Consider the following 20975-nt stretch of genomic DNA (forward strand, 5'->3'; position numbering starts at 1 on the left):
GCAGACCCAAAGGAGGCAGCAGGGCTTCCGGGCTTCAGTTGCTGCAAAATTGCAGGAGGGGAGAGGGGTCTTGCGTTCGAATCCTGCTTGCGGGTTTCCCATTGGGGCATTTGGTTGGCCACAGTGAGAGCAGGATGCTGGACTAGGTGGGCCATGGGCCTGATCCTGCGGGGCTCGTCTTATGTTCTTAAGACTGTAAGTACATATTCAAGCTAGGGAGACTTCCTGGTTTGGCTCTGGAAAAGGACGTGGATGGGATTGGGGAGCTCTGGGCTGTAATGTTGGTGCACAAGAGATAGCACGGTCTGTATCCCCTGGAGCAATTGTTGGTGGGGGGGGGGGAGAAGGGGGTGCATGGCACAGAAAGGGTACGGCGGGAATTACTGAAGGAGCGTCTCCACCCCCCATTCTTCAGTCCAGACACCGAGGTCCAGCTCCGAGGGCCTTCTGGCGGTTCCCTCGCTGCGAGAAGTGAGGTTACAGGGAACCAGGCAGAGGGCCTTCTCGGTGGTGGCGCCCTCCCTGTGGAACGCCCTCCCATCAGAAGTCAAGGAAATAAACTACTAGCTGCCTTTTAGAAGACATCTGAAGGCAGCCCTTTTAGGGAAGCTTTTAATGTCTGATGTTTTATTGTGTTTTTAATATCCTGTTGGAAGCCGCCCAGAGTGGCTGGGCAGGCCTGGCCAGTTAGGCGGGGTACAAGCACAGTAATAATTTATTATTATTATTATTATTATTATTATTATTATTATTATTATTATTATTGAGACCCAGAGGGGAAATGTGCATGGCTCAGGGCCTGCGGAACTCCCTCCCACAGGAAGCAGTGCCGGCTACCAACTTGGACACCTTTAAAAGCGTATTAGACACCAAACTCCTGGAGGAGAGGGCTGTTCATGGCTGCCAGCCACGTTGACTGTGCCCTGCCGCCGCGCTCAGAGGCAGCCATGCTTCCGAATACCAATTATGGGAGGCCGCAGGGAGGGCAGAGGACGCTTGTTCCCGGACCCTGCTTTAGCACTTCCCCCTGGGGCATTGCTGGGAGAATGGGATGCTGGGCAGGGCAGAGGCGGGGCCATGGGGGCAGGGTGAGCCTCCCATGGCAGGCTGCTTCCTGGGCATGTGTGTGTGTGTGTGTGTGTGTGTGTGTGTGGAGCCTCGCCGCTTTGCCAGCAGCCTTCCTTCCTTCCTTCTTCCTTTTGACATTGTGATGGCCTCGGACTCTGGCTTGGACTCGGAGCCAGAGGAGTCTCAGTCTGCACCAGATCCATTGCCCCACGCGGCATCTAGTCTAGGGCCTGATCCTGAAGAGCCCCAGTCTGCACAGGTTCCCCTGCAACAAGCACCAGCTGGGCCGAGTCAGGGGCCTGATCCTGCCCTGGATCCAGATGCAGGGATGACCTCGTTGCCTCCAGCTGGGCCATTGCTTACAGCTGCTCCACTACCGGTTTGGTCAGGGGAGGCTGAGGCGGCCTCTGGGTCTAGTCACCCACCGACGTCTCCTGAGCTGCAGAGACTCAGGTCTGAGAGAAGGAGAGACCTGAGTACTCGCAGGAGGAGTGCTCACCTTCGGGCGAGGCAGGGAGGTGAGTCGCCAGGGGATCAGGACCGGCCGTTACCCCGACAGAGATAAAAGGCTGCTGGACTCTGCCCCAGGTTGCGGGAGCAACGTTGCTGTTTGCCAGAACCTGCCTGTGATCCTGTGCCTGTCCTTGCCTGGTTTCCTGCCTCATGTCCTGCCTTGGTGCTGTCGGACTAACTCAGGGGTCTGCAACCCGTGGATCCGGAGCCGCATATGGCTCTTTTACACCTTTGCTGCGGCTCCGGGGCGGATACTAGCAAGGGGAGGAGGCGCATTGTGCGCCCTGACACTCCCCACTGTGGCGGGCGCTGTACTGGCTGTGACGTCGCATGGGGGCAGTGCGTGCGTGAGTCACGCACCGTCCCAACGTCACCTTCCCGGTTTTGTGGCTCCCAGTTTTTTTCCCCTTCGGAAACGGGTCCAAGTGGCTCTTTTTGTCTTAAAGGTTGCAGACCCCTGGACTAACTCCTTACGGAACCCTTGTATTTGGGACCAGACCTGGATCGCGTTACTCAGGTTACCCCCGGGCCCAGCATAGACAGGGGGAAGCCTCACTGGAGGCTCCCCCCCCCCCAGGAACCATCCTGGGGGGGTGGGGACGGTGTGCTGCTCTCCCATGATTCCCAAGCCTCCCCTGAACTGTCAAAACGAAGGGGGCAAGGCGGCGTAGCTCTGCCCTTCCCCCCGACGGCTCGGGGTAGGCTTGGGAGTCGCAGACAGGCAGCACCGAATGTCACCCCCTCAGCGATGACACCCGGGGCGGACCGCCCCCAACGCCCCCCTTCCTTCACTCCTGGGACAGAGTGGGCCATTGGCTTGATCCAGTTCTGATGCTGTTATGCCCACCGATGGCTTCAGCCCTGCCCACTGCTGGTGTCCTAAGTCCCAAGGCATCGCGAGGCTCAGGTGTGGGATGTCAGCTCATTGACAAGGAGGAGAAACAGAAGTGTGATGTGGTATGTGGTGGTTGTGGGGGGAGAGAGAAGAGGCTGAGACTGGAGAACAGAGGCCTCTTCCCGGGACTTGGCTGCCCTGACAGAGGGAAGCAGGACTCCCCTCTCTGTTCTTCTCCCCCCGGGGAAAGGAGCATAGGCCCACTGCTGGAGGGGTGGAAATCAATCGGCTTATTCCCCGGGACCTGGCGGTGCTTCCCTCGCTGGCCACAGATGCATCCTCCCTGTGGCAGTGAGCATCTAAATGCCCTGCAGTTTCGTGAGTGAGCATGCCTTGTCCCGTGTTTAAAAGTTTGGCAGGTGGGTGTGCTGACCCGTTGGGACAGCTTTGTTGCTTCCATGAAGTTCTGGCCACTTTGCCCTGATCCCAGACTCCTTAAACATGGCCTCGCTTTAGGCTGAGCACGGCGGCTTCCGGGACTCAGTGCCCGTGGCTCAGTCTGTTATCCCTTCTCGGCCGCAGCAGATATTTGCCCCATGCTCTGAAAGTTTTGCCGCCATCTCCCTGCTTTGCTTTGCTACTGCTCCCCACTGAAGATGGGAGGAGAAATGCCAGACCATCTCTGGTGGATGACATTGGACGTACCCATGGCAGATTTGCAGTAGCTGGCCTAACACCAGATTTCTGAGTGTGGGGATGGACTTTGGTAATAACGGCGTCCTGAGCAAGGATGAAATCCACCCCAATATTTCTTATTTTTACAATACAGTGGTACCTCAGGTTAAGTACTTAATTCGTTCTGGAGGTCCGTTCTTAACCTGAAACTGTTCTCATCCTGAAGCAAAGTTTTTAACCTGAAGCTCTATTTTTGGATTAGCAGAGTCTGTAACCTGAAGTGTATGTAACCTGAAGCGTATGTAACCCGAGGTACCACTGTAATTCCTTTTGGTGCAGCTGCTTTCTAATGGATCTTCTCAGTAGCTACTCATATAAATATAGGTCTTATTATATTATAATTTCACGCCACCTCACCATAATAATAATAATAGTAATAATAATAATAATTTTATTATCTATACCCCACCCACTCTTGTTGCCCTGTGCAGGGAAACCACCCGCACAGCCCTAAATCTGGGGTGGGAGATTAAGTGGGGCAGATTGTTGGTTTGATGTGAAGGGAAGGGTGAGGTTTTGTTTATCTGCTAATTACTGGGTGTTTGAATACTGCTAATGTTGTTTGCTACTGTTTATGGGTCTGGTTTGCTGCTTTTGTTTTCCCGTTAGTTGTATTCTGTATGAAATGTTAATGTATTATATTATCCCTGCTTTTCCTGCTATGCTATTATGCATGGGCCTATATTTTTCTTTAATGCAAGTTCCTTAGAGACCTGCGGATCACAAGCAACTTATAAGTTGTGTTTTTCTTTTCTTTTGTCATGGGCTGGACAGGGAGAGCCAGGTTCAAATCCTGACATGGTCATTTGTGAAGCTCAACCACTTCCTCTTCCCTTGCAGGTTTGTTGTGAGGGTGAGGTGGGAGGTGCAAATGCCAAAAGCCAATCAGGAATAATTTCCTCTCCATCCTCCCAGCTGGAACCTGGTGCCCAAGCAGAGGTTCTGGCCTACAACTCCGATCAGCCCTAGGCAGCACGGCTTGATGGGAGTTGTAGTCCAAAACCTCTAGCTCTGCACCAAGCATTCCGGTCTCACTTTTCTCATGAGTTCTCTGTCCAAACAGGGCATGTAGCAGCCAGGGTATAGTGTAACTAATGGGCTGAACTTCAGTGCTCTGGAATAGTCTTATCTCCTCCCCATGAAGACACACTGATCTCAGCTAATTTGCACAATACAGTGGTACCTCGGGTTACAGATGCTTCAGGTTACAGACTCCGCTAACCCAGAAATAGTACCTCGGGTTAAAAACTTTGCTTCAGGATGAGAACAGAAATCGCACGGCGGTGGTGCAGAAGCAGCAGGAGGCCCCATTAGCTAAAGTGGTGCTTCAGGTTAAGAACACTTTCAGGTTAAGAACGGACCTCTGGAACGAATTAGGTACATAACCAGAGGTACCACTGTATATGGAGCAGAATTTGGGCTCCCTTCGCCCAGCATCCATATTTATCATTTTTGTTCAACGGGAAAGAAAATCAGCTGTGATGACCTGCAGTTGCAGGGGTTGGACCAGATGACCCATGGGGTCTCTTCCGATGCAACAGTTTCATGAGTCCGTGAAAAGTGTATTCTTGGCAAAAAGGACAGTAATGTTTCACTTGCCCACTTAACCAGATGGGCAACCCCAGAGGGGTGTGTGTGTGTGTGTGTGTCTATCTGTCTGTCTGTCTATCTATCTATCTATCTATCTATCTATCTATCTATCTATCTATCTATCTATCTGAGAGTGAGAGAGAGACCCAGTTAACCATGGCCATTGTACTTTATTGATAAGGTGACATTGGCTAGTATCCAAGACGTCAATCCAACGCGTCTGGTTCTTGGTCCCAGTTAGGGTTCTCCCCTCTAGGCTTGGGCCCACCACTCTTCTTGGCCATCATGACCTCGCTTACGCCCAGCAGCGTGACGGCCGTCTGGGTCGCAAGCATGATGCCTCGGTACTTCACCAAGAACGGGTCGAACAGCCCTTCCTTGGCGGCATCAATGGTGCCCGCCTCCTCGCTCGCCAGCCTGAGGCCCGTGTTCTGGGTGCCCAGCTGGTGCTGCACCTCAATCTTGGCCATCACCTCGTTGACCGGCAGGCCTGCGTTTTCCGCCAGGGTAGCCGGGAGGGTCTTCAGGGCCTGGGAGAACTCCAAGATGCCGTACTGCTCGGGTCCGGGGAAGTACATCCCCAAGGTGCTGAGCCGCACCGACAGCGCCATCTCGGTGGCCCCGGCGCCAGGCAGCAGCCGGGCGTCGCTGCCCAAGACCTTGTAGACGTTGATGCCATCGTGGATGGCCTCCTCCACACAGTCTAACATCTCCGTGGTGGCCCCTCTGAGCACGATGGTGACCACAGGGCAAGCGATGCCGTCTTGGCTGAAGACGACCACGCTGGTGCTGCCAATCTCGCTCATGTAGACGCGGCGGCAGTGGCCCAGCTCCTCAGGCACCGGCGGGGTCACGGCCAGCAGCAGAGTGGCCCCCACCGCCTTGCAGAGGTGCTGGAGCTCCATCCGGGAGCGCAGCCGGACAACCATCAGCCGGTACCGGTTGGCGTAGAAGAGCGCCAACTCATGTACCTTGCCCCCGACCACCACCACGGTGACGCCGGCTCTGGCCAGGTCCAGAATTCGCTGCTCGATGATGTTCTCTTCGCTTTTGCTAAAGAGCTTGATGTCCGACGCGCTGTTGAAGACGACGGTGCTCTTTGCCTCGAAACCGGATGGGCCGAAGCAGCAGGAGTAGGCCGCGATGCGGGCCCTCTCCACGCGCCGGACGATCCCTTCGGCCTCCGCGCAGACGACCACCCCTTCCACCACACTGGAGTCGGCCACCCCGCCGCCGAGGATCTTGCAGACGCGGATGAGGTCCCCGTTGAAGGCCGCACGGTCCGGCGGCAGCACCAGGATGCAGGCCTTGGCCACCAGCTTGGCCAAGGCTTTCTGGTAGCCGAAGACCTTGCTGCCCACGGCGGCCTGCAGGACCCACAGCACCTCTTCGACGTCGCGCGGGTTCTTCAGGACGTAACAGGACAGGCCGGGGAGCAAACGCAGGACTTCTTTGCAGGCCATCTCGTAGCCGGCCCGGATGTGGACCACCGGCAGCCCTGAGTGCAGGAGCTTCTCAGCGTTCTCCAAGAGCGCCCCGGCCAGGAGGATGACGAAATTGGTCCCGTCCCCCGTCTCCACGTCCTGCGTCTCGGCCGCGGTGCGGAGAAGGCAGGCCACCGGGTTCTCCAGCTCCAGCTCCCGGAGGATGGTGGCGGCATGGGAGGTGTGGAAGTTCTTGCCGAGGTGGTTGACCACCAGCTTGTTGCGGCCCAGGGGGCCGTAGCAGGTGCGCAAGGAGCGCACCAAGGCCTTGCAGGCTGTGAGGTTGCTGAAGAGGGTTTCCTGCAGGCCGCTGAAGTACTTCATGCCCGCCTTGAGCATCTGGGGCAGCCCGGGGGCTTGGGGGACGTGGGCAGCCATCACCTGAGAAGGGAGAGGCAAAGGGTGGGCGTCAGTGTTTGGAAAGTCCACCTGGCAACGGGAAAGCACCATCCCCAGCCCCTTGGCTTTGGAACGCTTTGCTTTTAGAATGGACTTCCAGAACGGATTAAGTTTGAGAACCAAGGTACCACTGTATATGGATACTTTGCCCTAGCGTATGAATTTTCGAATGCATTATGTGGCTGGAAAAAGGCATTGTAAAATCCAAGAAGGGCACGTTGTGAAGGGCAGCTTGTGTTTTGGTTCGTGTGTCATTTTGGGAAATGCGAACAAATTTGCCTTTTTAATGCGAAGTGGATTGAATTTCTCCCCCTGCCCCTGTTATGGCTCCCAGGAACCCTGTGCAATGTCCCCTCTTTTCCCCTTCACACCCTGCCTCAAAACCCACCTTTTCCACGGAGCCTAAGAATGTATATTCTCACTTAGCTCTAAGGCTTTACCTGCTGCTTTCTTTTTGTGTCTGTTTATACAGACTGCCTTGAAATCTAGCACGATGGAAGGTTTTAATAAATAAAACGCATCCGTGTCGCCAGGGGTGGACTTTGGTTCTGTGGCACCCTGTGCGAGGCCAAAATTGGGAGCCCCCTAATGGATCTCCTTAGTTGTGGATCTTCTCAATTTTGCACCCCATCGGCATGGCACCCTGCGTGGGGGAACCACCCTAAATCTGGTGCCAGTTTCACTGTAATACTTGCAGATTCGTCCTTATTTATGGCTCCCTGCATTCCCTTCCCCTTCCTCTGTTCCTTTGGGTTATTCATCGTATTGTAGGTCCCTTGCGGGCAGGGACCTGCCTGCTTAATTTTTGGCAACGGCACACTTTCCACAGGTGCCACGATACAGATTAAGATGTGTGGGTCTTATACTAGCCGTCCAAAATTGCTAAGAATATGGCTGTGTCAAGCCTCGAATTTAACCCTGTGGGCTGCTTTCCCTTAAAAGAAAATACCACATTTTTTGCTCTATAAGACTCACTTTTCCCCTCCTAAAAAGTAAGGGGAAATGTGTGCGCCTTATGGAGCGAATGCAGGCTGCGCAGCTATCCCAGAAGCCAGAACAGCAAGAGGGATTGCTGCTTTCACTGCGCAGCGATCCCTCTTGCTGTTCTGGATTCTGAGATTCAGAATATTTTTTTTCTTGTTTTCCTCCTCCAAAAATTAGGTGCGTCTTGTGGTCTGGTGCGTCTTATAGAGCGAAAAATACGGTAGATTGCCAGTGGTTAATTCCTCCCCCCCCCCTTCTCTCTAAGGTCTTGGGGCTTTAGACAGCCTGCAAACCGCACCCCTTCACTTGCCCCTACAACCTTCTGCCCGTGCATCAAGTGTCAACCTACTGGAGGAAGACGAGAAGAGACGTCTGGAGATTGCCAGGGAGCTCTGCGGTGCCAGGACTCGGCTGGCAGAATCAGCCGTTTAACGGCTGCTTCTGGGGTGGGAGGTCGAGGGGGGTGATGTCACAGTGGCACATTCCAGCGGGCACAGAGCACCTTCCTGTGAGGCCATGTGGCGACTCAGGCACAAAGTAACCCTCCTTGTGCACTGTCCCTGCCGACTGCCAGCCTAGCTTCTGATGCACAAAGCACGCCTCTGTTTGGGTAGACTGCCACTGGACGAGATGTAAAGGTGCAAAGGCGGTCGTATCTATAGTGGTACCTCGGGTTAAGAACTTAATTCGTTCTGGAGGTCCATTCTTAACCTGAAACTGTTCTTAACCTGAAGCACCACTTTAGCTAATGGGGCCTCCCGCTGCCGCTGCGCCGCTGGAGCACAATTTCTGTTCTCATCCTGAAGCAAAGTTCTTAACCCGAAGTACTATTTCTGGGTTAGCGGAGTCTGTAACCTGAAGCGTCTGTAACCCAAGGTACCACTGTATTAATGTCACAGGCTGCAGAGTTGTCCCAAGACATTTCTGCACCTGAGCTGGAAAAAAAGAAAACCAGTACCTTTTATCTGTAAAGTAATAAAAAATTTCTGGGAAATGATATTGTCAGGGAACTGACATCAGAGACACGGGAGAAGGAGAGGGTCTCCGATTCTGCAGGTGAAGGTCCTAGCACAAGGGGGAGACTCAGCTTGGTGGAAGGGGAAGGAAATACGTGTGACACCCAGAGTCCAGGAGAGCAAGGGGAAGAGGAGGTGGAAGGGCTCCGGGATTCTTCCCTGGAAGTCAGTGAAGAGAGCCCAGGCACTCCGCTACCCACGCCCACCCTGCGCAGGAGACTCCCGCGCAATGAGAGGCGGAGACGATTAGGTGTCAAACAGCTTTTATGCTGGCAGAGGTTTAAGAAACGCCCACAGACAGATTCTGCCAGTGACTGAGGCAGTCAAGCGGAGATGGGCTGTGCAGTCCGAAGGGTTTAACCAGGCAACCAAGCACCCAAACGGGGTCGGCTTACGCACGAGTAACTCCAAACCACTACAGATATGTAACGAAATGAAATTTTTTTTTTTAAATAACCTTTGTTTAAAAAAACCCAAAAGCTTTTTCTATTAGGAATTATAGGTACCGAGATCCCAAAGGACCAGAAAAGGCTGTTCATGTATGCAACAAGATCCGCATGGATGCTACTAGCCCAGAGATGGAAGGAAGAGACAGCCCTGACCAGAGAAGAATGGCAAACCAAGTTGACGGACTATGCTGAAATGGCAAAATTAAGCGGGGAGCTCAGGAACCAAGAAGACAAGAACTTCAAAAAAGAACGGGAAAAGTTCATAATTTATATACAAGATCATTGTAAGCAGGTTAAAACATTGGCAGGGTTTTAAACACACTTGTAATTTAACAGAATTGATGGATAAGTTAGAAAGATTAAAAAAATGGAGAGGTATTGATATGCAATTGAAAATAGGCTCAATAGGACCCATGGAGGGGGGGGGGGAGTCAGGAAATTCAGAGTAATCTTGATATTTGGATTCGGAAATTAGTTTTGTTGTATGTTTATATTTTTGAAAATCAAATAAAGATTTATTTCATAAAAGGGAAAAAAGGAAACCTTTCACTAACAACGTAGGGTGCGATCCATGGTGACACACTCCTGTGGAAAACCTGTTGAATGGACTGTGGCTTGTCATTCCCTCTTGTAAGAATGTAAAAATACGGCAGCTGGATCAGGCCCCTGGCCATAGGGGGTCTCACAGTGGCCAGCTAGATGCCTCTTTCGGGAAACCCGCAAGCAGAATCCGAGCTCAACAGCTCTCTCTCCCTCCAGCAACTGCTGACCCTCCATGTGTCCCTATTTTCCAGGGACAGCCCCGGATTTACAGAAGCCGTCCCGGTTTCTGATTTGATCCCGGAATGTCCCGCTTTTCTTTGGACGTCCCTATTTTCCTCAGAGAAATGTTGGAGGGTATGCAGCTGGTACCCAGAAACATCGCAGCCTCCAGCCACATAGGCAGAGCGGAGCCATTGTGGCTAGTGGCCATCGACAGCCTTCTCCGTGAATTTATCTAAATGGATTTGCAGCTGGAAGAATTAGCCAGTTGGGGCTGGCTGATCTCTCACATCCCTGGTCTTTAACAGAATGTGGGGAAGGTGCTGTTTTGAGGGTTTAGGGCAGGGTTCGAGAAGGAGAGAGTTACTACCGTATTGTGTTTTTGGGGGGAGCCATAAGGAAAATAATGGAGCCACCCCAGGAATTGGTGCCATTTCGGAATGGGCTGGATTAGATGCTCTGCTTGTGCGATGGCGAAACTCTGGGACTGTGCAGATTCCGCCGTGGGGCAGGCGTAGTTTGGGATGGCCTCTGTTATGTACTGAGTTGAATAGGATCCAAACTGCAGCAGTCTGATTGGTCCTAGAACAACAGGATCCAAAATGCAGCAGTCTGATTGGTCCTAGAACAATAGGATTCAGAATGCAGCAGTCTGATTGGTCCTAGAACAATGCAGCAGTATGATTGGTCGGCAGGAGCCACCCAATCCAGCTCCAGATAGAAGTGAATCCACAACCTGATTGGCCTACAGGAGAATTCCATAATTAGCCAATCACGTGCAGCCCATTGTGTAAATAATGTATATAAAGCAGATACTTTGAGGGGACTTCCATTCCTCCTCCCCACTATGAGCTGAATAAAGAGCATGAAATCCACTCTCGACTCCGAGTATATTTCAGCCTCCTTCTCATAACTGGTTTTCAAGCCATCTGTCCAAAATCCAGCAAAACAGATTCGAACAAAGACACTGCTAGGGCCCTGATGTTCCCCTGCAAGGGTAACTGGGTGGCACCGGCTGCTCTGAACCTTCCCACCACTCCGAGGTGAGCCAGATGGGTGTGCCAAACAGGCCTCAGAGCATGCTGTGCCCTGGCATTTTGTCAGAGGGTGGCATTCTCCCTCCCGCTTGTAATGGGGTACTTAGAAAGCCATCACTGGGCAATTTACCTAATGATGCCCCTCGTGTGAAATCCCTTCATTTATCTAGGCCACGTGAATTTCTCAGCCGGCAGCTGGACTGTTTGGGTAGCAACAAGACGGCCGGACCGACTTTAGCGTCCAAGGAGAAATTTCTGGGCACGCCTAAACTAACAGTCTGTGTTCCCTGCGTTGGAAGAGCGAGTCGGCTTCTGGTAACGCAGGGGGTTTTGGATGGCAAGGAATCCGAAGTCTCTGGGAAAACTTAGCACCATTGTTTTCGTTCTGCGGTGGCGTTGAGGGGAGGGCAGAACACTTTCAGGGCACACTGTGATAGGAATTTTGAGATCTTAGATATATGGTAATGTTCATTAGCGTACCAACCAAGCACGTACATAAATCAGCACAGGAAGACCAACCTGAAGCCATTTTGATTCCTAAACTCAGCAAATGTTTTCTCTGCAAGGTCAAAGTGGAAAAGCCTCCCCACTGTCTTTTCCTTCACAAATCCTGTCTTAAGGGTATGTCTGTGTTTGAATAGGGTGTGAGCCTGTGACCTGGCCCAGGAACTAAGTATTTATCATTACAAAAGACTGGCCAGGCTATCCAGGAAATCCAATCAAGTAACCTGCCAGACAGGAGATAAACAACAGGAGAAAAACAATATTCAAATTTCTGTTTTAGACCGCCTTTTCTGTGATGTAGGAGTGATGTATCTGAGGGGTGGTCTTAGGCTACACCCCTTCTATGATGTATGTATGATGTTTCTGGGGCTGGTCTTGATCTAGAGGATGGGAATTTCAAAACTCTTTACAGTGGCGCCTCGCAAGACGAAAAGAATCCGTTCCGCGAGTCTCTTCGTCTTGCGGTTTTTTCGTCTTGCGAAGCAAGCCCATTAACGGATTAGCGGATTAGCGCTATTAGCGGCTTAGCGGGCTTAGTGGATCAGCTGATAAGCGACTTAGCGATCAGCTGTTAAGCGGCTTAGCGGATCAGCTGATAAGCGGCTTAGCGATCAGCTGTTAAGCGGCTTAGCGGCTTAGCGGATCAGCTGATAAGCGGCTTAGCGATCAGCTGTTAAGCGGCTTAGTGGGTCAGCTGATAAGCAGCTTAACGGCTTGGGAAAGGGGGGGGAGGAAAGAAACCCTGCAGGAACTCGCAAGACATTTTCGTCTTGCGAAGCAAGCCCATAGGAAATTCGTTTTGCGAAGCACCTCCAAAACGGAAAACCCTTTCCTCTAGCGGGTTTTCCGTCTTGCGAGGCATTCGTCTTGCGGGGCACCACTGTATAAGCCCTTGCACAGCATTTTTGTGGGTCCTCTTCCTCTCCTGCGGGTGAGGGGAGCACCCTGTTGCAACAGATCAATAAAGATCAGGCTTACGAGCTGCTTTGCTTCTCCATATTCTCTGGTTGGCCTCTGTTATTTTCTCCTACCAATAGGGAACCTACGTAAGGACTCTATATGGGGTCTTGGATACCCCATAAGGGAAAAGGGTATATTTTTATTTACAACAGGAGGTTCAAACCCCACATTGGGCAAAAGATTCCTGCATTACGGGGGGCTGGACTAGATGACCCTCATAGTCCCTTCCAGCTCTATGATTCTTCTGGGGTTAAGCTTGGGCTGTACATCTTAAGAGCCACAGTTTCAGACTTCCTGCTTAGACGGAAACCGTGGGCTCAGATTCAGCCTTGGCACAGGAATCCCAACTGCCCCCCCCCCCAGCTGAGGGGTCTTCCCCCTGCTCCGTGGGCCTGGCTTTCCCCCCCTTAATTCTTGCCGCTGCTCTGGCCCCTGAAATCTAACCCCCTGACCCTGAGCCCTCTCTCCTAGGAGGACGCCACCAGGGCCATGCAACCGTTGCCTTCTCTTTTATGCCCTTGCTTCCTTTCCAGATGTTGCCCTGGTGCATTCCTAATTGCTCTGGTTCCCTCCGTCCCAGTCGGTTCCCCCCCTCCCTCAGCCCTCCCGTTGCACTCCCACTTTCACATGATAATGCCTTTGCCAGAAATATTTGGGCAGTGAATTTCAAAAAGCTGCTGTGTATATGTTTGGTGAGTGAGAGCAAGACAGGAGGAAGATTTCTGCTCCCAGGGGATCCCGAGCAATAGTGATTTTGGCCCTCGAGAAATTGCTTGGGCTGTGGAGAAGACTGATTTGGGCCTGCAAAGAGGTGTTCTCTCCCAGGGCTGGGCACAGGAGAAATGATGCTAAATGAATGGTGATGTGACTTTTTGGGCTTACCAAAAGAAAAGAAAAGAAAAATGAGATTTTTGCAGCATTCACGGTAGGCTTGTTTTGAGTGAGTCTTGCTTCGGAGTTCCCCAGATGTTGAAGGGGTGGTGAAGGAAGGATTGTATCCAGGGGTATGTCTTTCTCCAACCTTAGAATGGGCAGCCTCTGGTGTTAAGTTGTGGGTGAACATATCAGACGACACAGCAATTCTTCAAACAGCTCTTGTTTATTCACAGGCCAGAACTGAACTGAAGGGTTCAGCCAGCCTGCTTATATAGAGCTCCACTAGAACGCAACAGTAACCATTTTCTGTAACTATCCAATCACTGAACGTCACTTTCAATCCCTTATTTGCATATGTGGACCAGAGTGAAAACTATCTACAGTATCCCCCTGCTGGCCCAGGGCGAGAACTTCAGCACATAACATCTGGTGACTAGAATGGGCAACCGCTAGCCCGATCTTGCAGCCAGGGGAAAAACAACCCCCTCTAGTCAGACTGCTAAGACAGACCTGAACGGGGCACCCCATATATGTTTCCAGCTTCCAGTCCAGAGACTTAGGCTCCACTTGCACTGTACATTTAAAGGACTACTGTACTACTTCAACAGTCAGGACCGCCTCCAAATAATCCTGGAAATTGTGGTTTGATAAGAGTGCTGAGAGTTATTATGGGGTCCCCCATTTCCCTCAGAGAACCGCAATTCCTAGAGTGGTTTAACGGTCAGTCTCTCTTGCCAAGGAACTCTGGGACTGTAGCCCTGGGAGGGTTCTCTGAGCAGCGCCTTAAAAAACGACAGCTCCCAGGATTATTTTGGGGAAGCCATGACTGTTGAACGTGCTGTGACACTGCTTTAAATGTATCACACAGTTGTGTTGCCAGCTCCTAACAGCTGGGAGGCAGGAGGGGGGCAAAGAGTTTTTAGAAGAGAAATTGCAAGGTGGGTGGACAGGAGAGCAACATGCAAGGAATGGATAGCTAGTAGTCTAGTTGTTATAAGAAACTGCCTTATACAGTGGTACCTCGGGTTAAGTACTTAATTCGATCCGGAGGTCTGTTCTTAACCTGAAACTGTTCTTAACCTGAAGCACCACTTTAGCTATTGGGGCCTTCTGCTGCCGCCGCGCCGCCGGAGCACGATTTCTGTTCTTATCCTGTAGCAAAGTTCTTAACCTGAAGCACTATTTCTGGGTTAGAGGAGTCTGTAACCTGAAGCGTGTGTACCCCAAGGTACCACTGTACCATGTTAGGCCATTGGGATTATTAACTGCCTACACCAGGGGTTGGCAACCTAAGGCCCATGGGCAACAAGTGGCCCACGAGGGTCATTTAACCGGCCCCCGAGCCGCCCCCGAACCAAGCTGCCTGCTCGGCGAGTCCCTGTGTGCTGCGCAGGGACTCTCTTCCGCGGCGCCGGAAATTGCGTCTGTGCAGATGCTGGAAATTGTGGGCGGGCGTGTGATTCGGCCCACGGAGGGATCTTCGCTGGAGTGAACCAGCCCAGGCAAGGTAAACCTTGTCAATCCCTGGCCTACACTGACGGGCAGTGGTGGCTTTCCAGGAATCAATGGCTCTTTCTACCCATCTGCCTCACCCATCTCAGAATTCAGAAATGCAAGTTGTGTAGAAATCGGATGGAGGGCCATGTGCATTTCTGAGAGAGTAGGTGACATACCCCATGAGAAAAATGAGAAAAGGTGACCTAGGCCCCAAATAGCTTAAAAGACACCTCCAGCCCTATAGACCCTCTCTGGTGCTGAGATTGACATAGGGGGTCCTTTGGGTAGTAGCTCTGCCCTCAGAGGCTCAGAGAGGTGGGTGCTGACCTGGGAAAGGGCCTTGTCTGTGGTGGCCCCTAAGCTGCCGAACTCCCTCCCCACAGGGGTGCGCCAGGCACCTTCATTACACAGCTTTAGGAGAATGCTCGAGGTGCCCCTCTTCACCTTTGCTTTTGTCATTTGAGGGGTATGTTTGTAGGAACCTCCTTATTTTTATGGTTGTAAGTTGTTTTAAATGGCTTTTGATGCTGGGTTTTGACGCGGGTGGCGCTGTGGGTTAAAGAGCCTAGGACTTACCGATCAGAAAAGTTGGCGGTTCGAATCCCCGCGACGGGGTGAGCTCCCGTTGCTCGGTCCCTGCTCCTGCCAACCTAGCAGTTCGAAAGCACGGCAAAGTACAAGTAGATAAATAGGTACCGCTCCGGCGTGAAGGTAAACGGCATTTCCGTGCGCTGCTCTGGTTCACCAGAAGCGGCTTAGTCATGCTGGCCACGTGACCCGGAAGCTGTGCGCCGGCTCCCTCGGCCAATAAAGCGAGATGAGCGCCACAACCCCAGAGTTGGCCACGACTGGACCTAATGATCAGGGGTCCCTTTACCCCTTTACCTTTGATGCTGTGACCCGTCCTGGGACCTTGGGGTAAAGTGTGAGTAATAAACAAAGCAAACAAAACAAAGCAAAATGGAGTGAAGTAAGGAAAACTTGCCTGCCGTAAGCTATGCAGGCCTTTGCACAGAGCCAGAGAGCTCCCCCAGCCCTAAGCAAAAGCACAAGTTGGAGGCAATAAGCCTGCAATGTATCCTTTAAATGTTTTGATTCCCCCCCCCCCCCCCCGGAGCTTTGAAAGGCAGCAGCGGACGCCTTGGGGACGCTGACTGCCTAGAGGTGTTTTGGGGTGAAGGGGCTCAGCCTTGCCAGTGTGTGTGAGGCTCTCCAACTCCTCCCCCCCCACCTCTGCCTGGGAGAAGGAGAATCCATTTGGAGTCTCATTATTAGCATCACCCGTGACTCCCAGGTAGCATAGCATCCTCAGTCCGCTGCCAGGAAGGTAGATTAGCTGGATGTTTTGCAAGGTCTTATCGGCCCGGGAGCTGCCACTGGTCTTGGATTATCAGCAGGCTCCCAGCGAGCCCTGTTATTAAGTCCCTATCTTCCGGTTGCCACCACAAGCTGCTCAGGCGGTGGTGCGCCTTTGATGGACGTGAGTTGGCAACAAAGGGTACCATGGGGAAAGGAAGGGAAATGCAGTCTCATCAGTGAGCAGAAGTGTCAATTTCAAGAAAGCTGGAGGTGGGGGGCGGCGGCGGCGGGGAGGAACGGGACAGGAAGGGCACGTTGCCTCAGGGGGTGGACTATATGGAGCATTTTCTCACACAGGTAACCAGCCATAATACAAAACTAGGTGGAGAAGATGAGTCTGCTTTACAGGTCGGGAAGGTTGTGGTATGCATAGGCTTAATTCCAGTGTTTTGGGGTTTCCTCTAAACAGTGAGGTGTTTAGGGCATCATTCAATTGTGTGGCCATCGCTGCCTCCTGCAGGAGCAAGTTCCATATTTTGACTATGCGCCATGTGAAGAAGGACTTTCCTTCATCTTTCCGGAATCTTCCAACGTTCAGCTTCATCCCATGACTAGGAGTTCTAGTGTTACAAGAGAGGGAGGAAAACTTCTCTCTATCTCTCTAACTTCTCTCTCAGGATGATCCTTGCCCATCCTGGCTGATAAAAGCGAGCCGGGAAGGGCTGGGCGATGGGCTCTGCGGGGTGGTGAATGCTTCCCTCTGTGAGGGAGCCTTCCCAGACCCGCTGAAAGAGGCGGTCATTAAACCGCTTCTTAAAAAAACATCTTTAGACCCGGCCAATTTGGCCAACTATCGCCCAGTCTCAAATCTGCCATTCTTGGGCAAGGTGATTGAGCGGGTGGTTGCTGAACAACTCCAAGCACGCCTGGAGGAAACGGACCATTTGGATCCCTTCCAATCGGGATTCAGGTCTCACCATGGGACTGAAACTGCCTTGGTCGCGCTGGTTGATGATCTCCGGCGGGCTAGGGACAAAGGTGAGAGCTGTTTCCTAGTTCTGCTGGATCTCTCAGCGGCCTTTGACACCATCGACCATAACATCCTTCTGGACCGTCTAGAGGGGCTGGGAGCTGGGGGCACTGTCATACAGTGGTTCCGCTCCTTCCTCCTGGGTCGTGTCCAGAAAGTGGTGGTGGGGGATGAGTGCTCAGACCCCTGGGCTCTCACTTGTGGGGTGCCTCAGGGTTCTGTCCTCTCCCCCATGCTTTTTAATATCTATATGAAGCCGCTGGGAGAGATCATCAGGGGGTTTGGACTGGGTGTTCATCAGTACGCAGATGACACCCAGCTCTACCTCTCCTTTAAATCAGAACCAGTGAGGGCGGTGAAGGTCCTGTGTGAGTGCCTGGAGGCGGTTGGAGGATGGATGGCGGCTAACAGACTGAGGTTGAATCCTGACAAGACAGAAGTACTGTTTTTGGGGGAGAGGGAGCGGGTTGGTGTGGGGGATTCCCTGGTCTTGAATGGGGTAACTGTGCCCCTAAAGGACCAGGTGCGTAGCCTGGGAGTCATTTTGGACTCACAGCTGTCCATGGAGGCGCAGGTTAACTCTGTGTCCAGGGCAGCTGTCTACCAGCTCCACCTGGTACGCAGGCTAAGACCCTACCTGCCCGCGAACTGTCTCGCCAGAGTGGTGCATGCTCTAGTTATCTCACGCTTGGACTACTGCAACGCGCTCTACGTGGGGCTACCTTTGAAGGTGACCCGGAAACTGCAATTAATCCAGAATGCGGCAGCTAGACTGGTGACTGGGAGTGGCCGCCGGGACCATATAACACCGGTTCTGAGAGACCTGCATTGGCTCCCAGTACGTTTCCGAGCACGATTCAAAGTGTTGGTGCTGACCTTTAAAGCCCTAAACGGCCTCGGTCCTGTATACCTGAAGGAGCGTCTCCACCCCCATCATTCAGCCCGGACACTGAGATCCAGCGCCGAGGGCCTTCTGGCGGTTCCCTCATTGCGAGAAGTGAGGCTACAGGGAACCAGACAGAGGGCCTTCTCGGTAGTGGCGCCCGCCCTGTGGAACGCCCTCCCATTAGATGTCAAAGAGATAAATAATTACCTGATATTCAGAAGACATCTTAAGGCAGCCCTGTTCAGGGAAGTTTTTAATATGTAATGCTGTACTGTTTTTAACGCTGATTGGGAGCCGCCCAGAGTGGCTGGGGAAACTCAGCCAGATGGGCGGGGTATAAATAATAAATTATTATTATTATTATTATTACTATCCACTTTCTCCCATAGCTGTCAACTTGCAGATTTGAAAATAAGGGAGCAGCAGCCTCGAAAATAAGGGATCAGCAGCCAAAATAAGGGATTTTCCAGGCACAGGTATGTTCAACTTCTGAGCCCCTCTGAGCCAAAGGCAGAAAGCCCAGCCAGCAGCCAAATGAAGCCTCGTCAATAAGGGACAGCAGCGGGACATGGCGCTGGGATAAGGGACTGTCCCGCCAAATAAGGGACGCTTGGCAGCTATGCTTTCTCCATGCCAGTCACCATTCTGCATTCAGGTAGGTAGCCATGTTGGTCTGACGCAGTCAAAATATATAAGAAAATTTTAAAAATTGTCCAGTAGCACCTTAGAGACCAACTAAGTTTGTTCTTGGTATAAGCTTTCATGTGCAGGCACACTTCTTCAGATACACACTTTTATCTTTTCTCTAAATACACTTCTGCTCGTCCTGTGCCTATAAAACACGGGTCTGGGCAGTTTATTGCTTGTCCCATGTTTTCTAGGCAAGGATCTGAGCAGTTTTCCATTTCCCCCACCACATTACCCCTGATAAACCCGCTGTTTTGCACTGAATCGGGACAAATGCCAATCGGTGGGAAACCCAACTGACATTTGCTCTGGGCTCATCCACACTTACGCCTGTCTTGTGCCTAGAAACCACGACGCTGAGCAGTTCCCCCCTTGCTCAACTCCTTTTCCAGGGAAAACACACTCTTTAGCTAAAGAACAGTGAGGCAAGACACAGTGTGGACATGCTCTTTTTTCAGTGTTAAGAAGTAGGTTTAAGTCCAGATGAACCCTGCAACTCCGCTGTAGTCCAAATCCCAAACTGTTCTGCCTCCTCTCAGTCTCCTTATCTCTCAGGCACATCAGACTCCCTTTTGCGCTGCCCTTTGCAGGCACTGGTTTGCTCTTTAAACCTCTGTGTCTGAGCAATTTCTTTTTCGTCCCAACGCTTTCCCTGGGAAAACCCACGTTGTTGTGGAATACCAGATTACCGTTTACTCTAATTCGGCAGGAAAACGTACGTTTTCCCAGGGAAAACGCTGGGGCGAAGAAACTGCTCAAGACATGGAGCTTTAAAGTAGTGCAGACCCATGTCTGCAAATCGCAGCGCAAAAGGAAGTGTGAACGAGGCCTCTGATTCACATGGCTTCCGCCTCTAGCTACCATTCCTCAAGGTGGATCCCTTGCGTGGCTTCAGAGTTTAGACAAAGTGCAAACTTAATTGCTCATTAGTGTTGATTGCCTCCCATCCATGACCAGGCTATGTGATGCCACTTTGCATAACACGGCTCACGACAGCCTCAGCAAGCGCACAGCTCACCTGGTCACCGTCTTCCCTATTACGGCGAGATGCATCTGTATTTAAATTATAGTGATTATTTCTAAATTTGCATATTCTAGAAACAGCAATTAGCATATCTGCAAATCTGTATCCTCTTCTGCCCTCTTTTTTCAGTGATGCATTTCCTCTTTTGGGCCGTGCATAAGTGGCCACTCTAGATGAGTGTAAGTGGCTGTGAGTTTGTAGCTTGGAAGAATTGCCGCCTTCAGTCCTGCTGCAATCTTGCCCAGCTGTTTTATAGCATTTTTATCGACTTTACGTCTTTTATTGTATTGTGGTCTTGTTAAAATGTCAGATTGCTATTTGTGTTTGGCTTTGTGCACTACCCTGAGAACTTTTAAGTAGAATATCGGCCAACAGTGTTAGCAATCTTGACGGTAATTGTGCTAGCCAAGAGTCCAGCTTCTACAACTGGCAACATTCCTCAAAGATGATCCTTTGCTTGTGTGTGTGAGTTTCATGTTTGATGTAGCGCCCTTCAAATATTGTTGGACTCCAACTGCCATCATCCGCAGCAGCCATCATGGCCAATGGTCAAGGACAATGGAAGCTTGACTCCAGCGATACCTGGAGGGACTATGTTGAGGATTCCTTCACTAAGCAAAGGTACGTCCATGGTTGGCCACAATAATGTGGAAGGAGAGGGAATATTATTGCTCATGCATTGTAATCCTGCAATATTGTGATTATTGATTCTTTCATATTGGTATCAATTAAAAATCTGTGGTCATGAAATATATATCCTGCTGTAACTTTGCTTAGTGGTTCACTGACACAATGTGAGTCACCTCCACACACACCCATCTTGTTCAATTTCACGTTGAATCCATTTTGATGTTACAATGGCTGGCATTTTGATCCCTGTGGGCATTTTCTCCTGGTTGAAAACAGGCCTCCTTATCTTTGTATTTTTGCATTTCGTACTGAGCATATTCCGTCTTGCCCGCACAGCACACACAGTGAAAGGGTCCTGTGCCTGAGCATTCAGATTTTGAGCATGTTGATCGGAAGCCAAAAAAACGCAGCAGGGGTTGCACTTAATTGAGCTGCTGCCAAACTTCCTGGCGTCTCATTCAGGTGATCCGAATGGCATTTGCAGTGGTCAAAATACGAGTTGGCTAACCAACAATGTGCTGCTGCCTTTGAACTGAGTCCTGCCACCTCGCTTTGCCCAATGGTATGGAAAGGGCCTATTAAGGACTGTGGGCGGCCAGAGTACTGCATATTCATTTGAGGACAGCTTTCTTCTCGCTACAGACGATGCAAAAATCACTTTTTCCTCAGGTGGCACATATTGGTTGTCAGGGCTGGCATGTCACCTTCCA

At 51.5% G+C, this 20975-nt stretch overlaps 1 pseudogene across 1 annotated transcript; it reads right to left on the reverse strand.

Moving 5' to 3' along the window:
* Nucleotides 1-4947: 4947 nt before the first annotated feature.
* On the reverse strand, nt 4948-8103 carry LOC114582410 (T-complex protein 1 subunit theta pseudogene; annotated as a pseudogene). The gene is made up of 2 exons (XR_013390330.1): nt 7958-8103; nt 4948-6606 (listed from the first exon to the last, which is right to left on the reverse strand). The product of XR_013390330.1 is annotated as a T-complex protein 1 subunit theta pseudogene (transcript).
* Between the last annotated feature and the right edge of the window lie 12872 nt (nt 8104-20975).

Source organism: Podarcis muralis, chromosome 13 (assembly GCF_964188315.1).
Source record: "Podarcis muralis chromosome 13, rPodMur119.hap1.1, whole genome shotgun sequence".
NCBI classification, from domain to species: Eukaryota; Metazoa; Chordata; class Lepidosauria; order Squamata; family Lacertidae; genus Podarcis; species Podarcis muralis.